Here is a 22,053-nt window from a genome sequence, read left to right as displayed (position 1 = left end):
CGTGCCATGTTTTCATGCATATTTGTACGTGCTACTGTGATGTAATCAAGCAAGCCTTGTTAGCATTAGCTAATATGTTTACGAGTGTCTGTGTTAGTATTGATAACTTTCAATGGTAATTTCAGTTTCAGTTTCACAAATTCCTCAGTAAATTCACCAAGACGTCACCGTGGAGCTATTGAGTCTGTTTAGCTCAGGGGTGTCCAAAGAGCGGCTCGGGGGCCATTTTCAACCCGCAGCTAGTTTGTTAATGGCCCTCTGCAGATTATTAAAAATAAAGTTAATTCATTATTAATTCTATATCACACCAATTCCCTTTGTTACCTATAACACAAAGCTAGCTTACATAAAAAAATGCTAAAAGCAATATATGCTATCAAAGTGGTCCCCCGCATCTTTTAATTTTTCTGAATGTGGCCCTCAGTGGACAAAGTTTGGACACCCCTGGTTTAGCTGATTGGAGAGCTAGCTTCCGCAGCTCGTGGGTTCATGACGATGACTTCTGTTTTGTTTGATCAGTCGTTTTACTGCCTTGTTACAGACACCGTTTGGAAACAATTAAGGTATGTAAATAAACATTTACAAAACATCTCTGTGTGAAGTAAGTAAGAGTTGTTTTAGTTGTATTGTAAAACTCACAAAGCTTGTGTGTGGGGGGGGCGTGGCCTACGGACCTGCAGCGAAGCGGAGTGTGCCAGGACCGGCTTCGAGATCAGCGACAGGTGCGTAGATGACCCAGCTGAGAGTGTTTGTCTGATCACCTGTCGGGAAGGAGAGGGGAGAGTTGTTGTTAATGGGGGAACAGAAAAACGAGCATGCACGAGACTTAGAGCGAGCTGGACAGAAAGGACTGAAAATAACATCACCTGCAGTGAGAAAACTTGTCCAAAATATGGTGCCATAGCACAAACAACGACACACCTTTTTTAACTATTTGCATTAGGGCTGTTAGCAAATAAAGATCCATAAATTAGCTGCACTGTTTCATAGGTCGCAGGATTCAAAGCGTCGGAAAGAAGTAGCGGCTTATAGACCAGAATTTACACCAATAAATGCACATCATCAACATTGAAATTGCACTTTTAACATGTGTACATTAATTTAAAAAAATAACATTTATTGCAAAATAAATCATTGTTAAGAAAGATGAACGAGGCTGTCATGTCCATCATTGGTGGTCCAAGGAACCCGGAGGAACGAGACCTCCGCACCTTTTAATTGATTGATTGATTGAGACTTTTATTAGTAGGTTGCACAGTGAAGTACATATTCCGTACAATTGACCACTAAATGGTAACACCCGAATAAGTTTTTCAACTTGTTTAAGTCGGGGTCCACTTAAATTGATTCATGATACAGATATATACTATCATATATACTATCATCATAATACAGTCATCACACAAGATAATCACATTGAATTATTTACATTATTTACAATCAGGGGTGTGGGGGGGGGGGGGGGGGGGGGTTATGGACATCAAGTAGTGGACATAGAGAGAGAGAGAGAGAGAGAGAGAGAGAGAGAGAGAGAGAGAGAGAGAGAGAGAGAGAGAGAGAGAGAGAGATCAGAAGGCATAAGAAAAATAAAAAGTATCTGCATTTGATTGTTTCCATTTGATTATTAGCAATCCGGGGAGGGTGTTAGTTTAGGGTTGTAGCTGCCTGAAGGTGAACTTTTATTGCGGTTTTGAAGGAGGATAGAGATGCCCTTTCTTTTATACCTGTTGGGAGCGCATTCCACATTGATGTGGCATAGAAAGAGAATGAGTTAAGACCTTTGTTAGTTCGGAATCTGGGTTTAACGTGGTTAGTGGAGCACCCCCTGGTGTTGTGGTTATGGCGGTCATTTACGTTAAGGAAGTAGTTTGACATGTACTTCGGTATCAGGGAGGTGTAGCGGATTTTATAGACTAGGCTCAGTGCAAGTTGTTTAACTCTGTCCTCCACCCTGAGCCAGCCCATGCTTGGAGTGATGATTGAACAATCCATACGAGTAGAAACACTATGAACAACTGGAAGACGGAAAGGTATTTGTACTTCCGGTTTAAAACTCTAAAACTGAAGCAAACTCGTCCAAAAGATGGCGCCATAGCACAAACAATAGCGCACCTGTTCTGTGTCTTTGCTTGTTTTGTTATTTTTTCTATTTGCAATATGGCCGTCTGCGGACAAAAATCTGTGAATTTAATAAGCCGCAGGATTCAAAGCGTGGGGAAAGGCTGCGGCTTATAGTCCAACATTTACGGTACTTAACCCTCTCATGGAGTTTCTCCACCCTGACTTGAAAGCGCGAAGATCCACCATTGTGTTCTCTTGTCAAAGCCTGAAGCTGAGCAAAGCTGCAGTGTCGCTGGATGCACCGATTGTCACACAATGTGGACCCCAAGCAAAAGGATGGCGACAATAAGGGGTGAACATAAATTGCTTGACGTGCAACAAATGAGGTAACCTTAAGTGACACGGGCTGATTTTCAAACAACTGCATCAAACGAGCGTGCCGTGAATGCACCCTTCAAGCCATTCAACTTAAGAATGCAAGGCGAGCTTCCCAAAATCATTACAGTGGCAAAACACTGAAGTAATTACACACTGAGTTCCCTCATCCCTCTGTTGTTAATGCAAAAAGACTTAAACACTCATTTCAAGGCATTTGGATTTGTTAAACCATTAACGTAAACATGAGTTGCTGGTGCATAATCCTGCAATTTATTGGAGCAGCATCTCTTGCTTTAGTGACTCTAATGTGTTCCTTGACATTAACGTTTTGACTTTGTGAGGTTAATTCTAATGTCAATTAGTCTTCTCAGCGTCTAAAGAGAAACTATTTAAATGCATCCAAACTAAACATCAATGTACGAGTGATTACGAGTTTTTTACTGGATATGTTGGTGTAGCGAACCTTGTAAAATATGACCAAAACGTTCGGTACCTTACTCACTAGGACAGCGGTGTCCAAACTATGGTCTGCGGGCATCTATAATGCGGTCTGCAAGACGGCACGAGTTCAACAAACCATTTGGTCGGGCAATTTTATTTTCTGGCTTATGAATCGGCTTGAGTTGTGTGGTCCTTTTATTGTTTTACTCTATTTTATTTATTTGATTTTACCTATGTTGGTGTTTTTTAAAAATCTTTTGTATTATTTAATTTTTATTTAATTGTATTGTTTGTTTTGTTATACAGTATATATTATTTTAAATAGTTTTAATTGAATGACTTTGTATTGTTTTATTGTGCCGCACATTGGAAACAGTTTGTTAGTAGTATTGTTAGTAGTAAAAATAAATAAAATGGATTTAGACTGTTTGAAGTCTCGTCTTAAAACCCAATTTTAGTTTCTGGCTTATAAATCGGCTTGAGTCGTGTGGTCCTCTGTGTCTTTTATTGTTTTATTTTGGTGTTTTTAGTTAGCTTGTGTATTATTTTATTTTATTTTAATTATTTTTTTACATGATTAATTTTTTATCATTTTTTGTATTGTATTATTATATATATTATTTTAAATGCTTTTAATTGAATTATTTTGTTTTTATGTGCAGGACTCTGGAAACAGTTTGTTAACGGTATTGTTAGTAATAATAATAAATAAAGTGTATTTGGATTGTTTGAAGTCTCATTTTAAAACCCAATTTTATTGTTTGGCTTATAAACCGGGCTTGAGTCGTGTGGTCCTCTGTGTCTTTTATTATTTTATTTATTTGTTTTTAACTATTTTGGTGTATTTACAAATATTTTGTATTATTTTATTTTATTTTTTATAATTTTGTTATTTTTATTTTTTTTAATTATTTGTTGTATTATATGTATTATTTTAAATCGTTTCAATTGAATTATTTTGTATTGTTTTAATGTGCAGCACATTGGAAACAGTTTGTTAATAGTATTGTTAGTAGTAATAATACATAAAGTGGATTTGGACTGTTTTAAGACTTTTTTTAAAACCCTTTTTTTTTCTGGCTTATACATGAGTTGTGTGGTCCTCTGTGTCTTTTAATGCTTTATTCTATTAGATTTTTTTTTTTGATTTTTTTTTGTTATTTTGGTGTTTTTATTATATTTTGTACTATATCCTTTGATTTATTTAATTTTTAATATATATTTTTTTTTATAATGGTTTATTATTATTAGTTTTATTGTAATATTGTATTTATTTTTTTTAAATCCTTTTAATTGAATGACTTTATTGTTTTTATTTGCAACACTCTGGGAACAGTTTGCTTGTTAAAGTGCTATATAAATAAAGTGGATTTGGATTCAACGTTACCATACCATGTCAACTTTATTTATAAAGCCCTTTAAAAACAACCAAAACAAAGGGCTGCACACCACAAAGAAATACAGGAAAAGGACAGACTAAAAAAATAACATTTAAAACAGGGGTAAAATACACACTAAAAAAGCAAATGCAAATTATCTAAAGAACAATTTGTTTGATAAAAAGCAGTTAAAAACAGTTTAAACAGTTCAAAGTCTCAAAGTCTGACGTTGACACTCAAACATGCAATGTAGCATTATACACATTTATTGAGCAAAATAACAAATGATGGTAACACTTTAGTGTGGGGAACATATGAACCATGAATTAGTTGCTTATTAACATAGGGTTAGGGTTAGGGTTAGGGTTAAGGTCAGGGTCAGGTTTAGGGTTGGGGTTAGGGTTGGGGTTGGGTTTGGGGGTTACGGTTAGGGTTAGGGAAGACTCTTAGTTAATGGCTTACTGGTTGTATAATGAGGCCATGCGGAATAAGGCATTAATAAGTACTTAATAAGTACTTAATGACTAATTAAGAGCCAATATGTTACTCATTTGCATGTTAATAAGCAACGCTCCCTCTAAGGTGCGCGCCTGCGCAATTGCGCACTGCTCAAGCGTCCTCTGCGCACAGCAAATATATGCCGCGCACCATATCAAATCCCATCTGAATTCTAAACAAAATAAACACATTTATTCTGTGTAATTTTGCAATGCAACTCTGAGTGACAGTGACAACAAGCGGCCCTAACGGTGTTCGTCAACACTGTTCAATTGAACACTGTTCAATTATTGTAACGTCTATCGAGATGCTTCGAGGACAGGAATTATATCGATCACTTTATTGAGCAAAACTGTTTGTATTCGGCCATAACCACACCAAAAACATGAGTAAAACACTTCTATCTCGAAAAACTAGTCATTTTCTGCCGTACGAACCAGGCCAAAACCAACTTGTCATCTGTCACCAACACGCGTACCACTAAGCCACTGGTGCGTTTATGGCCACACAAAAAGACGGACAAACACCACACAAAGTTACACTATGACTTCTCAGTCATACGTGTGCTTATTGTACAGTCAATTATTATTAATGTTAATTTATTTATATTAATCATGGAATGCTGTTACTAGAGAAAGTTACAGGAATGCACACTTCATCCTATGCTTACATTTCATTGTGCAACATGAGGATGTTTAGGAACTAAATGTGATCTCTGAAAGGGGTACAAATGATTTCCAAAGCAGGACCCCCACCCAGACATATTGTACAATACTAATCCATAGCTTATGAAAAACAAGATTTCTTTTATTTCCATTAAAAGTGGGCCAAATCACTAATATTACAAAACAATCTCATGAAAATAACTCCTCTCATTTGAGTGTTATTATAAAAGATTGGTTTGAGACAGGTGTGCTGCTGGTATTGCCACGTGTGATGTTGCTCACATGAGCTCCACTGAATGCTCAGTGAGTTTTTGTGTTTGCTCAGACACATGAACAATTAGAGGGAACATTGTTAATAAGCAACTAATAAATGGTTCATATGTTATATATAAGTATATAAGGGAAGGATGTGTTTTATTGTATGAGTGAACACTAAGTACAGTACAGAGGTGCAGTCAAATCTGAAGAAAGGCGTTCCACAAAAACAATGCTTTGTGACAAGTCGGACTCGGTTCAAACAAATTGTGCAACCTCAGGGGCATTTCAACTTTACAGGTTCCACCGCAGAAGTATCCTCTATTTCCTCAAATGTTATTTTAGCTCGGGTGTCTTTTGATCTTTTCCTCCATGTCTGCGTGTTGATCCATCCGCATTTCTTCCGGGAGACAGGTGCCATGAATTATGCATGGACTGGCCTGTGCTCAAGTCTTCGGGGGGGAGGAAATGTTCACACATGCATCCTCACATCCTCGTGAGCTTTTTGACGCGAGCGCAACGTACATGTGTGTGTTTCTGGACCTGACGACTCAAAGATGTTTTCACAAGGATATCCTTAGTGGACTGGTCGGAGTGAAGGGGGGTAATCATCGTCAGCAAAATAGATATTACTGACTCAGCACTTTATAGTTATTTTTTTTCTTAGGCCGCCGTGGCAGGAGGGCTTGTAAAGAACCTCAGAGATAGAGTTGGGTGATAAAACAGCATCAACATACAAAACCCCAAAACCAGTGAAGTTGGCACGTTGTGTAAATCATAAATAAAAACAGAATACAATGATTTGCAAATACTTTTCAATCTATATTCAATTGAATAGACTGCAAAGATAAGATACTTAACGTTCGAACTGGAAAACGTTGTTATCGTTTGCAAATATTAGGAATTTGATGCCTGCAACATGTTTCAAAAAAGCTTGCGCAAGTGGCAAAAAAGACTGAGAAAGTTGAGGAATGCTCATCAAACACTTATTTGGAACATCCCACTGGTGAACAGGCTAATTGGGAACAGGTGGGTGCCATGATTGGGTATAAAAGATGCTCTCCAGTGTCTCTCGCTCACTCTCCAACTCCCACACTCGTGTCTCGGTCCGGCTGCTGCTAATAAAGTCAAGTCAAGTCAAGTCAACGTTATTTATATAGCACGTTTTCAACAACTTTTAAATTGAACCAAAGTGCTTTACAGGTTAAAAAAGCATAGAGCAAAAAAAAGCAACTAAGCAAAACAAAACAAACAAAAAAAACAAAAAAAACAAAAAAAAACAACAACAAAAAAACCAAAAAAAACAAAAAAAAAACAACATACACAATGAATGTGCTAAACAAGATAGTGCAAATGCAATACGGTAAAAGGGGTCGAATAAAAAAGCTTAAAAAAATTAAAAATAAATAAATAAATAAAAAATTTGCAGAATAAAAATAATGAAAGTGCGACAAATTGAAAAATACAACTAAAACGAAGGGGTGGGAGAGGGGGGGGACTAGAAATGGTGGCCTAGTGGGCGGACTCAGCTCGAGTCAAAGGCCAGCGAGAAGAGGTAGGTCTTAAGGAGGGTTTTGAAGACTCCCAGGCTCTGGGCTGACCTAATGTGGAGGGGAAGCCCGTTCCAGAGCTTAGGGGCGGCAACGGAAAAGGCTCTGTCCCCTCTGGTCTTTAGCCTGGATCTGGGGACCGCCAAAAGCATTTGGTCAGCTGACCTCAAGGCTCTAGACCAGGGGTCGGCAACCCGCGGCTCCGGAGCCGCATGCGGCTCTTTGACCACTCTGATGCGGCTCAGCTGCATACTTGCCGACCCTCCCGGTTTTCCAACGACCCCCCCGATTTTCCCAGGAGACTGCCTCTCCTAGAAATCTCCCACGGTAAATATTATCCTATTTTCACTCTAATTACTTAATCAAGGGCGTGCCCTAATGGCATTGCATTAATTGTCCTCTATAGCATTTACAAACAGCGTGCCACCCCGGCCACATGTTATTTGTTGCTTTTACTTGCACACGTAGGCGACAGCAAGGCATACTTGTTCAACAGCCACACAGCTTACACTGACGGTGGCCGTATAAGTTAAAGTTAAAAAGTTAACTTTAACACTGTTACGTTACAAATGTGCGCCACACTGTGAACCCACACCAAAAATGAATGACAAAAACATTTCTGGAGAACATCCGCACTGTAGCACAACACAACAAATACCCAGAATCCCATGCAGCCCTAACTCTTCCGGTCTACATTATACACCCCCGCTACCACCAAACCCCCCCACACATCAACCCCCCCCCTCTCCGTGCGTCGGTTGAGCGGAAGAGTTAGGGCTGCATGGGATTCTGGGTATTTGTTGTGTTGTGTTTATGTTGTGTTACAGTGCAGATGTTCTCCAGAAATGTGTTTGTCATTCTTTTTTGGTGTGGGTTCAAAGTGTGGCGCATATTTGTAACGTAACAGTGTTAAAGTTGTTTTTGTACGACTACCGTCAGTGTAAGCTGTGTGGCTGTTGAACAAGTATGCCTTGCTGGCACCTACGTGAGCAAGCAAAAGCTGCATTCAACATGTGGCCAAGCAGGTACGCTATTTGGACAGTCTGTAGAAGGCGCTAAAAGCAGTGCCAGCACGTCCTGAAATTTTGGAGTCTCACGGAAAATTGAGAGGGTTGGCAAGAAAGACGCTGTCAAGCGCCATTCAATTAAAAGTCGCGGGCTGCACTAACATTAAATTTCCTCATTAAGATGCGTGCCTGTGCGTGTGTCAGAGACCCTTGGTTAACATAGCGCAAAGCAATTTAAGCTTTGTATGCGGTGTTTTTACTTTTAAATTTTCCAAAATTTTTTGTGGCTCCCATTGTTTTCTTTAATTTGTGAAACTTTCCAAAATGGCTCTTTGAGTGGTAAAGGTTGCCGATTCCTGCTCTAGACGAAGTATGGTGATGCAGCAGCTCGGTCAGGTATTGTGGGGCCAGACCATTTAGGGATTTAAAAACAATTAAAAGTAATTAATAAAGGCGACAGGTGGTTAGATAACCAGCCCCAGCTGGGCAATCCACTCACCTGCCGCTGGCTTCGAGGCCGGTCCTTACACACCCCGCTCCGCGGCAGGCCCGCAGACCACGCCCCCCTCCACAACGTCATTAAGCATTTCTTACATATTCCTTATTTTTGCACCTTAATTTTAAGAGCTTATTGTTAAGTGTTTTTTTTCATGCTTGTGTTGACATTTCCTTTCTTTTCTGCCTTGACAGCTGAGGGGATTATAATCAGAGGAAGGTTACTTGTACATTTAAAATACAAATGTTTACATTTGCAAAAAAAAATGTTCCTGCTCCTTATTTTAGATAGGTCATAAAAATATCAATTATTATTGATATGGACTCATACAAAAACACTTATATTGTGATACAGTTTTCCGGCATATTGCCCAGCCCTGCTCACAGTTAATACATTGAAAAGAAAAAAAAATGAGATGATGCCGTGTAGAGATGTGCGTGTCGTGCAAATAAAGCAGAACAAACTAATACAGATAACAGCACATTGTGCAAAATACTCCTGGGCTAAGTTTCAATGTCTGAAATGCGATCAAAGAACTCCCCGAAGTAACACAGTCAAGTCTTTTGACACCAGAAACACTACAGATACAAATAGAATGTGTCATTGTCAGAGGTGCTGAATGAGATCCTGTAATCTCCTGCAAACAATGGTTCATTTGCATATTTTGTACTGACTGTGATTGTGTCAGATTTACTTCACACATCTGGAGCTGCACACTATGGGCCTGAACTATTAAAGTTTGCCTTCTATAAAACATGCGCAGTCAGTCTTCATGGATATGCAGAGTATATGCTGGTTATTAGAACGCCCACGCTAGTGGGAGGAGAAAATGCAATATGTAACACACACAGTGTGATTTATCAAGGCGGGAACTGTTCTGCGGCCGCCGTTTTGGGTCTGCATTTGCACGTCTGGAAAGGTGCAAACTGTCAGTCTGCAGAGAAATAGCTGTGAGAAAAGAGAGGCTCGCACTGCAGCGTCGTCCTGCGCATCAGAATCAGAATCAGAATCAGAATAGTTTTATTGCCATTGTTTGAGAACGGGTTCACAAACTAGGAATTTTTCTTGGTGCAATCGTGCAACATAAAACACATATAACACATATTTGGTAATAAAAAGAGCTGTAACTGAGCTATCAGATCATGTTATAGACTTAGAAGGAATTCAAGGAATGCTTGTCAACATATATGGACTGTCAAAAATAAATATTCAGCAATATCATTTTATAATTATATAGCTGCTGGATGACTTAAGGGGCTGATGAAAACACATGTAATTGATTGTTTTGGTGTATGCTGGTATTTTCTTTTAACAACATTTTTTTTTATCTAGTGTTTATGAAAAATAATTTTCTGGTGACTACCTCTTGAAGCTCATCGAGAGAATGCCAAGAGTGTGCAAAGCAGTAATCAGAGCGAAGGGTGGCTATTTTGAAGAAACTACAATATAAAACATGTTTTCAGTTATTTCACCTTTTTTTGTGAAGCACATAACTCCACATTCAGTCATAGTTTTGATGTCTCCAGTGACAATCTACAATGTAAATAGTCATGAAAATAAAGAAAACACATTGAATGAGAAGGTGTGTCCAAACTTTTGGCCTGTACTATATATATATATGTATACATCCATCCATCCATTTTCTACCGCTTGTCCCTATGTATATGTATATATATATATATATATATATATATATATATATATATATATATATATATATATATACACTACCGTTCAAAAGTTTGGGGTCACATTGAAATGTCCTTATTTTTGAAGGAAAAGCACTGTACTTTTCAATGAAATTAAACTACTCTTAACTTTAAAGAAATACACTCTATACATTGCTAATGTGGTAAATGACTACTCTAGCTGCAAATGTCTGGTTTTTGGTGCAATATCGACATAGGTGTATAGAGGCCCATTTCCAGCAACTATCACTCCAGTGTTCTAATGGTACAATGTGTTTGCTCATTGGCTCAGAAGGCTAATTGATGATTAGAAAACCCTTGTGCAATCATGTTCACACATCTGAAAACAGTTTAGCTCGTTACAGAAGCTACAAAACTGACCTTCCTTTGAGCAGATTGAGTTTCTGGAGCATCACATTTGTGGGGTCAATTAAACGCTCACAATGGCCAGAAAAAGAGAACTTTCATCTGAAACTCGACTGTCTATTATTGTTCTTAGAAATGAAGGCTATTCCACAAAATTGTTTGGCTGACCCCAAACTTTTGAACGGTAGTGTATATATATATATATATATATATATATATATATATATATATATATATATATATATATATATATATATATATATATATATATATATATATATATATATATATATATTTATGTATATATATATATATATATATATATATATATATATATATATATATATATATATATATATATATATTTTTTTTTTTCACAAATATACATACATATATACATATACTGTATATACATATACATACACACACATATATATGTATACTTACACACACACACACACACACACACACACACACACACACACACACACACACACACACACACACACACACACACACATTCTGGTTATCATTTGGAATGGGGACCAAGTTTTTGATCATCACTTGTGGGGACCACCCTTTCTACATGTTGTGGAGGCATGAAAAAAATTAGGTAAAATAGGCCACTGCCCAGTTAGTGAAGTGAAGTGTGAATTATATTTATATAGCGCTTTTCTCTAGTGACTCAAAGCGCTTTTACATAGTGAAACCCAATATCTAAGTTACATTCAAACCAGTGTGGGTGGCACTGGGAGCAGGTGGGTAAAGTGTATTGCCCAAGGACACAACGGCAGTGACTAGGATGGCAGAAGCGGGGATCGAACCTGCAACCCTCAAGTTGCCGGCACGGCCGCTCTACCAACCGAGCTCATACACGTCTTTAAATCTCTGGATTGGTGAAGTAATGTGCTGATCCTTCTTACTGGGGACCCTGGGGAAAAAGAGTTAATATGGTTCATGGGGACCAAATTTTAATAATTTTGCGTAATTCACACAAATTTGTACGTGACTACTGAGGACCATTTAAAAAAAAAATAAAATTCAAATTAAATATGACATGATCCTCAGAATACAGCACTACCGCTGTCCTCTTATAGGAAGTTTCACCACTTAAATGTTAAAGCAAATCCAGCTACAGCCCGATAAGGGGGCAGCTGTGCAAATGTCTCACACTCAAACTAACCAGTAAACATGTTTTATGGGCCAAAGTTTAAAAAACACTTAGGCATCTTCAGAATGGATCTGACTAAAGGTTTCCCTTTAGGGGACCTGTTTTTTGTCCCCATACCGTCAGAGGTCGCCTAAAGGCATACTTGCCAACCCTCCCGTTTTTAGCGGGAGACTCCCGGTATTCAGCGCCTCTCCCGATAACCTCCCGGCAGAAATGTTCTCCCGACAAACTCCCGGTATTCAGCCGGAGCTGGAGGCCACGCCCCCTCCAGCTCAATGCGGACCTGAGTGGGGACAGCCTGTTCTCACGTCCGCTTTCCCACGATATAAACAGCTTGCCTGCCCAATGACGTCATAACATCTACGGCTTTTAGAGAGTAGAGTGCACAACTGCGCACACAACAAGGAGACAAAGCAGAAGAACGTGGAAGTTACAGACATGGCGACGCCGTCGACGAGCAAGATGAAGAAATACGCTTGCAAGTTCCAAAACGAATAAAAACAAGAATTTCAGTTAATCCAGGACAGTTCGAAGGGGAAGGGGTATGTAATTATGTTGCCTGTACATTTCGTAGAACAGACTTCTCCATTGAACACGGTGGCCGAAATGATATACTCATTCATGAACGGAGAAGTTAAACAGGACAATGCTGCCATCTACTGGATAGCCTCCGGAACACTGAAATTCAAGTATTTATTTTATTTATATGTATAATAATATATATATATATATATATATATATATATATATATATATATATATATATATATATATATATATATATATATATATATATATATATATATATATATATATATATATAGCTAGAATTCACTGAAAGTCAATTATTTCATACATATATATATATATATATATATATATATATATATATATATATATATATAGCTAGAATTCACTGAAAGTCAAGTATTTCATACATATATATATATATATATATATAAATATATATATATATATATATATATATATATATATATATATATATATATATATATATATATATATATATATATATATATATAATATAAATATATATATATATATGAAATACTTAAGTTGGTGAATTCTAGCTGTAAATATACTCTCCTCTTAACCACACCCTTAACCACGCCCCCCGACCACGCCCACACCTCCCGATATCGGAGGTCTCAAGGTTGGCAAGTATGCCTAAAGGTGACTGTGTAAACAGAGCGATGTCCCCATAAAAAAAATAAAAAATATAAATTAAAAAAAATTAAAATTTCTCCTGAAGGAATCAATAAACTACTATCCATCTATCTATCTATCTATCTATCTATCTATCTATCTATCTATCTATCTATCTATTAAGTAAGCATTGCCAGAACTCGCACGCACACACACTCACACACACACACACACACACACACACACATATATATATATATATATATACAAACACACACACACACACATGCATTCACACACACACACACATTAATATTTTATATACATACATAATTTTATCGCCCAGCCTTAGTTCCATTGTAGATGAACTGCAGCACAGCTTCCAAAATTCCCAGAAAAAGTGGCGCATGTGCTGCTTGTTTCAAAACATAGCAAAACGCCACAGGTAGGAGCATGACAACATGGATGCACAGTAAATGAGTGTCTCCATGGTTAACTGGTTTGCACCAGTTATCATTTATACACGTAGTTCTAGTAGATCACACGGCCACTATCAGTACTCGCAATTTCATAGTTTGCACACGCTCTTTAGCACGTAATATTTGGATTTCAGTCGATCGGGCCCCATGTCTTTCACGGCTCCTGCATATTTAAGTCCAGTCGAAGTACATTTCGTCTCATTTAGAGTCATGTAATTGCCCGCAAAAGTTAAAAAATTCATCAGAAGCCGTTCTCTTTTAGCTATGAGCTATGCAAAAGCTTCCTTGAAATAGTACATCTTTAATGGCTGGAACACACTCTCCCTGATGTTTAGTGGCTTTTCATGTTTTTGGTAAAACCGTCACATCATGTCGCAAAGTATTGTATATTTTAAAATACAACAAGCGTCAATCGTTGACATGGTCAAAGGAAACGCTTTGGGGAGGTGTTTTTTTTTTAATTAAAGAAGAATTTAAACACATTTTTTTCTATAATTATGTAAGTACCAGTAAAATATGTGGATACATTTTTCAGGCAACTGAATGAAAAGTGACAATTGACTTTTGTTTTGAGTCTACCAAATACTGATGGGCGATATGGCCGAAAATCAATTTTGCTAATCGAATCGATTTATTTTTTTAAATTTTGTTCCAAAAGTCTGTCACTTTAGTAAATGTTTGGGGTGAATTTTATTAAACAAAACCAGTTTTATTTTCGATAATACAGAAATTGATCAGAGCTGCTCATCTATTTTATGGAGGAATGTATTCAATCATAGAACTGGCACCCAATGCTGATAAAAAAAAAGTACAGATTTTGAATCGAGAATCGATTCTGAATCAAATCGTTACCCCCAAGAATCGAATCGAATCGTACGCTTCCCAAAGATTCACAGCCCTACCGTCTATGACACTGAAAAATTACAAATTCCATCTATAAATTAATATGTAGACATTACCAATGTATACATTGTCAAAATAGAGTAAAACGAATACAATAATATTTATATATATATATATATATATATATATATATATATATATATATATATATATATATATATATATATACTTTAAATTTTTATTTTTTATTTATTTATTTATTTTTTTATTATGTTATCAATTTGATAAATAAAGTTGTTTTATGATTACAAGCATAATTTATAAGCACAATTGCCATTCATTTAATATATGTTTAAACATAATTAAAACTTTTATATTTTATCATTGTATACATCATCGTCGTGATATAAAATGACTTATTACATATTTTTAGTGCAGTATGGACTATTGTTGGGCCATTAATAGAAATTATGATGTCACACCGATTAATCCGATGACAGAAAAAAACTATTAAAAGGTGGCTTAAGGTGAACAAATCAAGCACTCCTTACCTTGGAGGAGGTAGTAAACTTCCCCTGAGCGCAAAGTGTAAACCGGTTTGTAGACGTTGCCCTCTAGTGGGTTCCTCGGACCACCACACACTGCCACGAGAGCCCGGATTGCAGGGTACAACACTGTTTTATTTTCATAAATCGTGCCAGCCTTTTGCTTTCCAGCAAAATGTCTTTTTCTCAGTCCGTTTCTCTTTCTCTCTCTCTCTCTGGCTCCCACTCCAACTCCAACCATGTGTCTCGCTCCGGCTGCTGCTAATAAAGGCGACAGGTGATTAGATAACAAAGCCCACCTGGGCCATCTACACCTGTCGCTGTCTTTGAGGCCGATCCTGGCACACCCCGTTCCGCGGCAGGCCCGCAGGCCACGCCCCCCTCCACACAGTTATTTTCGAATAGTGGGATGGGTCGGTGATGCAATGCTTGGTGGTCACCTGCTTTATCAGTATCATGCATGAAAAAGCGATGTACTACAAAACGTGCTCGCTGTGGCCATTAATCCTGGCCTCCTCAAATTGTTTTATTTATTTCTGTAAACTAAAGTGTTTTGCATAGTGTGCTCCTGAGTTAATTGCTAATCAGTTAGAATTCTTTTTTTTTTATTAATTATTTATTGAGTTCATTTAATTGTATTTTTCACTATCACATGGTTAAAGTCGGTCCAACAACTTTTATAGCTTAAATAAGAATGTACCTTGTTTTTGGAATTTCAGTCAAATTATGATGTTAATAAGGTTACAGTAATCTTTGATCAATATATATATATATATATATATATATATATATATATATATATATATATATATATATATATATATATATATATATATATATATATATATATATATATATATATATATATATATTTAAATATATATACACTACCGTTCAAAAGTTTGGGGTCACATTGAAATGTCCTTATTTTTGAAGGAAAAGCACTGTACTTTTCAATGAAGATAACTTTAAACTAGTCTTAACTTTAAAGAAATACACTCTATACATTGCTAATGTGGTAAATGACTATTATAGCTGCAAATGTCTGCTTTTTGGTGCAATATCTACATGGGTGTATAGAGGCCCGTTTCCAGCAACTATCACTCCAGTGTTCTAATGGTACAATGTTTTTGCTCATTGGCTCAGAAGGCTAATTGATGATTAGAAAACCCTTGTGCAATCATGTTCACACATCTGAAAACAGTTTAGCTCGTTACAGAAGCTACAAAACTGACCTTCCTTTGAGCAGATTGAGTTTCTGGAGCATCACATTTGTGGGGTCAATTCAACGCTCAAAATAGCCAGAAAAAGAGAACTTTCATCTGAAACTCGACAGTCTATTCTTGTTCTTACAAATGAAGGCTATTCCACAAAATTGTTTGGGTGACCCCAAACTTTTGAACGGTAGTGTATATATATATATATATATATATAATTTTTTTTCCATTTTACGTTTTCTTTAATGTTTTTAAGGACACTAATGTTATGCAGAGGTGTACTTATAACAATTTATTGACAAATTATACCATTTATAGGCTAACAGAAAACAATTCAAACACACATGGGGTCGGTCGTGCCGGACTTATTTCCGCACCAAATGCCCTCCGAACATTCTGCGAGGAATGAAGAAAAACATCGGACTTCAACACATCCAACCTCACCAAACACCTGAAATGCCAGTATCAGCACGATTGTTTCCAGAAAGCCTACAACCTCCAAAGAAGACCTATGTTTGCTATCAAAATCCGCCATGATCAAATGAGGACCTCAACTTCACTACTGATTTATGCACCATTGTAGTGATGTCATACTTTGTCTAATCCACCTTTGTGTGACTCATTTTTTTTGAATGCACAGTCGATTTAAACAAATAATAATCGTTATCGGTATCGGCGTGAGACAGACAGGCCCTTCTGTGCCACTGCTGAGCCAGACAAGACCCAATCTTCTCTGTACATCAGGATTATTTATTCATTTGGGCCAAAGTGCCTGACTGAGCCACTCTCGCCCCCCAGAGATCAGTGTTTATCAGGCACTGCCACCCTTTTTTGGGTGTGCAATGAATGGATTGGCCCGGCAGCGGTCCCGACCTCAACCCCTACTAAACACTTACGGGAAGACTTGAACCGTTCGTGCTGGAATGACCAAAAACAACCACGCCGATTTACTCTCGACAACGCCGGGTTGGGGAGTGACTGCCGCCCCACAGTAGTGTGTGACTAGGTTGAGGAGTCCCCGTTGGGGGTGGTTGTGTGACAAATGCAAATAAAAAGACTAACATTCATGGTCAAGATTTATTGCTTCAACACAACCAAACATCCCGGAATGTGTTTTTTTGACGTTTTATGTTATTATTGCATGAGCAATTTTTTTTTTTAATTTGAGTTTTTTGTTAGGTATCCTCGTAACGGTGACCACACATTAAAGCTGCAAATGACGGCGTAGTGGCATGTCGGTACCAAGGCACATGACAGTCACATTTATGGTAAACTATTAATACAGCCAATGCCACACATTAGTCATCTTATAATGTAATGAGACAGCCTAATGCACAGTGCTTAACCCTCTCATGGGTCACGGTCAGAAACTCCAGTATAAGCTCGTCATGCAACTCAAAAGTAGGGAGGAAGCCAATCACATCACCAAGCATTAGGCAATGTAATATAGTATGAGGTGCAAGTATATCGTACACATTCAATAATATACCAGTTGTAAAATGTATAATTTATATAAGTACATGTATATATGTATACATATAAACATTTGTATGTAATTAATTTTGCATCATGCAATGTCAAAATGTGCACAGCAGATGAGAAAACCACAATTATTAAAAATGTATCATTTCATTTATAACCCCTTTACTCATTTATTTATTTAGACTAATTCAATAATTTAGTCCTTCCTCAGTGCATTTGGTTACCAGCTTCAAAAGTGATTTTTTTTTTTTTAAGAGGAACATATGTGTCACGTTTGAGGCTGTGTGTCGCATGGGTCGTTCCTCCCAGATGCAGAACGGACAACTCCGGACGAAAGCGTGAAGGTAGGAGATTATTTATTTCTCATAAATCATACACTGTAGATACAAGCAGACAATAACGAGAATAAACAGAAAAGCGGGCCGATAGCATGGGAAGCTATGGCGAAGCTTAGCGCAGGAACAAGAATCAAGAATCACGAATCCAAGAAATAACCAAACGTAACTTGTTGCGTGGAGCAAACAAAGAAGCCAGGCCGACTGACCGGCAAAGGCAGGCTTAAATAATGCCTCTGACTAGTGCTCGGGGAACAGGTGAGCGTCCCGAACACCAATCAGAGGCAGGTGAAAATAATAATTAGCCATGGTAACTAAACAAACTCAAGGTTGCATAACAACAGGAACTCAGGGAGTCCAAAACGAACCGAAAATAACAAAACATGATCCGGGCCACGGATCATGACAGGGCCTCCCCCTTAAGGACAGATTCCATATGTCCATAAAAAAAACAGGCAGGATCCAGAGTCACGGGAGGGCGGAGGGAGGACTTGGCGGTGGGTTGCCAGACCAAGTGTCCCCGCAACCAGCGAGGGAGAGTCGAGTGGCGGCGACGTGTTGAACGCCGCTGCACTTGGCGAGGCGGTCGACCACGGAACGGCCACATCAGTGGCCGACGAGGAGGTCGGCGTGAGTGACGCCAGAACCTCAGCAGCCTAAGAGTTTTACGCCCGATTCGTGGGCGTCGCTGCTGTTTACGCCCGGGGCGTCCATGAATTTTCCCTCCAGTGGGCCGCATGCAGGCGTCTGATGGCTGCTTGCGCAGCCGGTCACGACGACGCTGGCGACGAGGAGGGTGGCGGTGCCGTGGGAAGGCCCGCCGGAGACGAGGAAGGTGGCACCTCAGGAGCTTGAGCGGCAGGCGAAGGAAGCAGGAAGGGGTGCTAGCCTGGGAGCAGGAACAGGTGGCGTCCCGAACACCAATCAGAGGCAGGTGAAAATAATAAGTAGTCACGGTAGCTAAACAAACTCAAGGGTGCACAACAACAGGAACTCAGGGAGTCCAAAACTAACCGAAAATAACAAAACATGATCCGGGCCAAGGATCATGACAATATGTGAATATACTGTATAGGAAACAGTAAACAAATGACACAAACTGTACACAAGTGTTTATTTGTGAATAAAGAATGAACATAAAAACAACACTTTTATTCCGGTGCAAATGTTAAGCAGCTACATGATTTTCGGGCATGCAAACATTTACAATTAAGAAGAAGTATGCACAGACCGCGCACGTCAACTTAGCTTTAATATTACAGTGCTGCAAATGTACAGTATGTATTAGGATTGTATGGTATACCAGTACTAGTAAAGTACCGCCATACTAATGAATCATAATCGGTACTATACCGCTTGTAAAAAGTACCGGTTTTCTTTTTTTTTTAATCACTTATTTGCCCTGACATTGCTGATTTTACCTGCAGAGGAGCATGTTCGGCAACGCACAATCACGGAGTACTTAGAGGCAAAAAAGGGAGAATGGACGCATTTTGGCTTAAAAACTTTTAGCTACTTCTAAATCACTAATCCTCGCCTCCATGGCGACAAATAAAGTACGTTTCTTACAGGTATCATCCCTGCAGGACGAGGAATAGCTAAACATGCTTCACTACACACCGTAGGAGGATACAATAGCTCACAAACAAAAGCCATGTGTGGATCTACACCTGACATACACTGTAATGATACCAAGTACAAGAGCATATCTGGTCGATACTACAATGATTACATGGATATTTTTTATAATCACAAAATCTTTTTATATATATATATATATATATATATATATAAGTGTGTGTGTGTGGAGGGGGGCGTGGCCTGCTGGCCTGCTGCGAGGCAGGGTGTGCCAGGACCGGCCTCGAAGTCAGCGACAGGTGCGTAGATGGCCCACCTGGGCCTTGTTATCTAATCACCTGTCGCTCTTTATAAGTACGAACCGGGAAGAGAGACGTGGGTGGAGCTGGGGGAGAGCGAGAGCACGACGAACATTCACGAAACAGACGATTGCTGAAAAGCACCAAGAGACTTGTTTGAAAAAGTAAAACAGTCTTGAAACAATGAAACGGGCTCGCCTGGAGATGCTGGGTGGTCTGGAGGACCCACTGGAAGGCAACTTCCACAATATATATATATATATATATATATATATATATATATATATATATATATATATATATATATATATATATATATATATATATATATATATGTGTATATACAGTTGTGGTGAAAATATTACATACACTTGTAAAGAAAATGTGAGCAAATCTGCTGGGTCAAAAGTATACATACAGCAATGTTAATATTTGGTTACATGTCCCTTGGCAAGTTTCACTGCAATAAGGCGCTTTTGGTAGCCATCCACAAGCTTCTGGTTGAATTTTTGACCACTCCTCTTGACAAAATTGGTGCAGTTCAGCTACATGTGTTGGTTTTCTGACATGGACTTGTTTCTTCAGCATTGTCCACACGCTTAAGTCAGGACTTTGGGAAGGCCATTCTAAAACCTTAATTATAGCCTGATTATCTATTCCTTTACCACTGTTGACGTGTGTTTGGGGTCATTGTCCTGTTGGAACACCCAACTGCGCCCAAGACCCAACCTCCGGGCTGATGATTTTAGGATGTCCTGAAGAATTTGGAGGTAATCCTCCTTTTTCATTGTTTTATTACTCTCTGTAAAGCACCAGTTCCATTGACAGCAAAACAGGCCCAGAGCATAATACTACCACCGCCATGCTTGACGGTAGGTATGGTGTTCCTGGGATTCTCCTCCAAACATATTGCTGGGTATTGTGGCCAAACAGCACAATTTTTGTTTCATCTGACATCACATGGACAAAGATAAGACCTTCTGGAGGAAAAGTTCTGTGGTCAGATGAAACAAAAAGGTAGTTGTTTGGCCACAATTTGCGGGTATGGGTGGATTTGCAGGCAGTAGCGACACCGTGAGTTACTGGAGGGACTGACATCAGGGTTTTAACATTACAGAGCGATTCACCCACTATTAAATCATCACGTTTAATTTTTAGTAAAAAGGACCAGACGCTACCTTCTCAAGACTACCATACTGCCTTTCCATGCTCAGCAAAGCTGAAGTGGACGCCGCAAGGCTGAGTGAGCGTGTGTCACAGCAGACCACGGCTTTTGGAACGTGGCTCTTTTTTTTTTTCATGCTGTGCATCTGCCATTCACACAACACAAACAAACATCACTGCAAAGGGGGAATAAATACAGAGATCAAGACCCTGAACCTTGACATGAGTGGATGTATCATATATATATATATATATATATATATATATATATATATATATATATATATATATATATATATATATATATATATATATATATATATAGTATATACAACATACAATAATCTATAATGAACCTGTCATGTCCAAACATGATGTTGACATCAACATCAGAGACGCTGGCACACATCCATAGGATCGGTGTGGTTCTCACCTTTTCACTTCTGCCCTGCCTGTAAACTGTACACTTCGTAGAAATAATCCATGAGTTCTGTGTGACAGGACACAATAATGCGTCTCTTATCTCGACCAAACATGTTTTCCATTCGCTGCTATGTCTGTCAGTTGTGGAGTATGGAAGTAGAACTGCCTCACATCAACTTATATATATCAATATGATATCAATACATATTTTATGCATATATTAATACATATACAAATACAAATACAAATGTGATATACAAATAAATAATGCATTTGTATAAATACACGCGTATTTGTAAATATATTTTTGAGATTTGAAAATATATACAAATACAATTTATAAATATAAAAATGTGACTGTGGAGGGGGGCGTGGCCTGCGGGCCTGCCGCGGAACGGGGTGTGCAAGGACCGGCCTCGAAGACAGCGACAGGTGAGTAGATGACCCAGATGGGCCTTGTTATCTAATCACCAGTCGCCTTTATTAGCAGCAGCCGGAACGAGACACGGAGTGGGAGTTGGAGCCCGAGAAAGACACACGGACTGAGACACGCTGGACTGAAAAGT

The 22,053-nt window shown here is 38.4% G+C and overlaps 1 long non-coding RNA gene across 1 annotated transcript in view; it reads right to left on the bottom strand.

Moving 5' to 3' along the window:
• The window catches only part of LOC133663949 (uncharacterized), a 69,519-nt gene that overhangs the window by 4,048 nt on the left and 43,418 nt on the right, over positions 1-22,053 (bottom strand). Inside the window, exon 3 of the long non-coding RNA XR_009828438.1 lies at positions 675-761. This is a non-coding gene — a long non-coding RNA (uncharacterized LOC133663949). The remainder of the gene's footprint in view (positions 1-674; positions 762-22,053) is intronic.

The sequence above is a fragment of the Entelurus aequoreus genome, linkage group LG13 (genome assembly GCF_033978785.1).
Source record: "Entelurus aequoreus isolate RoL-2023_Sb linkage group LG13, RoL_Eaeq_v1.1, whole genome shotgun sequence".
NCBI lineage: Eukaryota > Metazoa > Chordata > Actinopteri > Syngnathiformes > Syngnathidae > Entelurus > Entelurus aequoreus.
The sequence above is the reverse complement of the archived record's forward strand: the minus strand, read 5'-3'. Positions and strand labels throughout refer to the sequence as shown.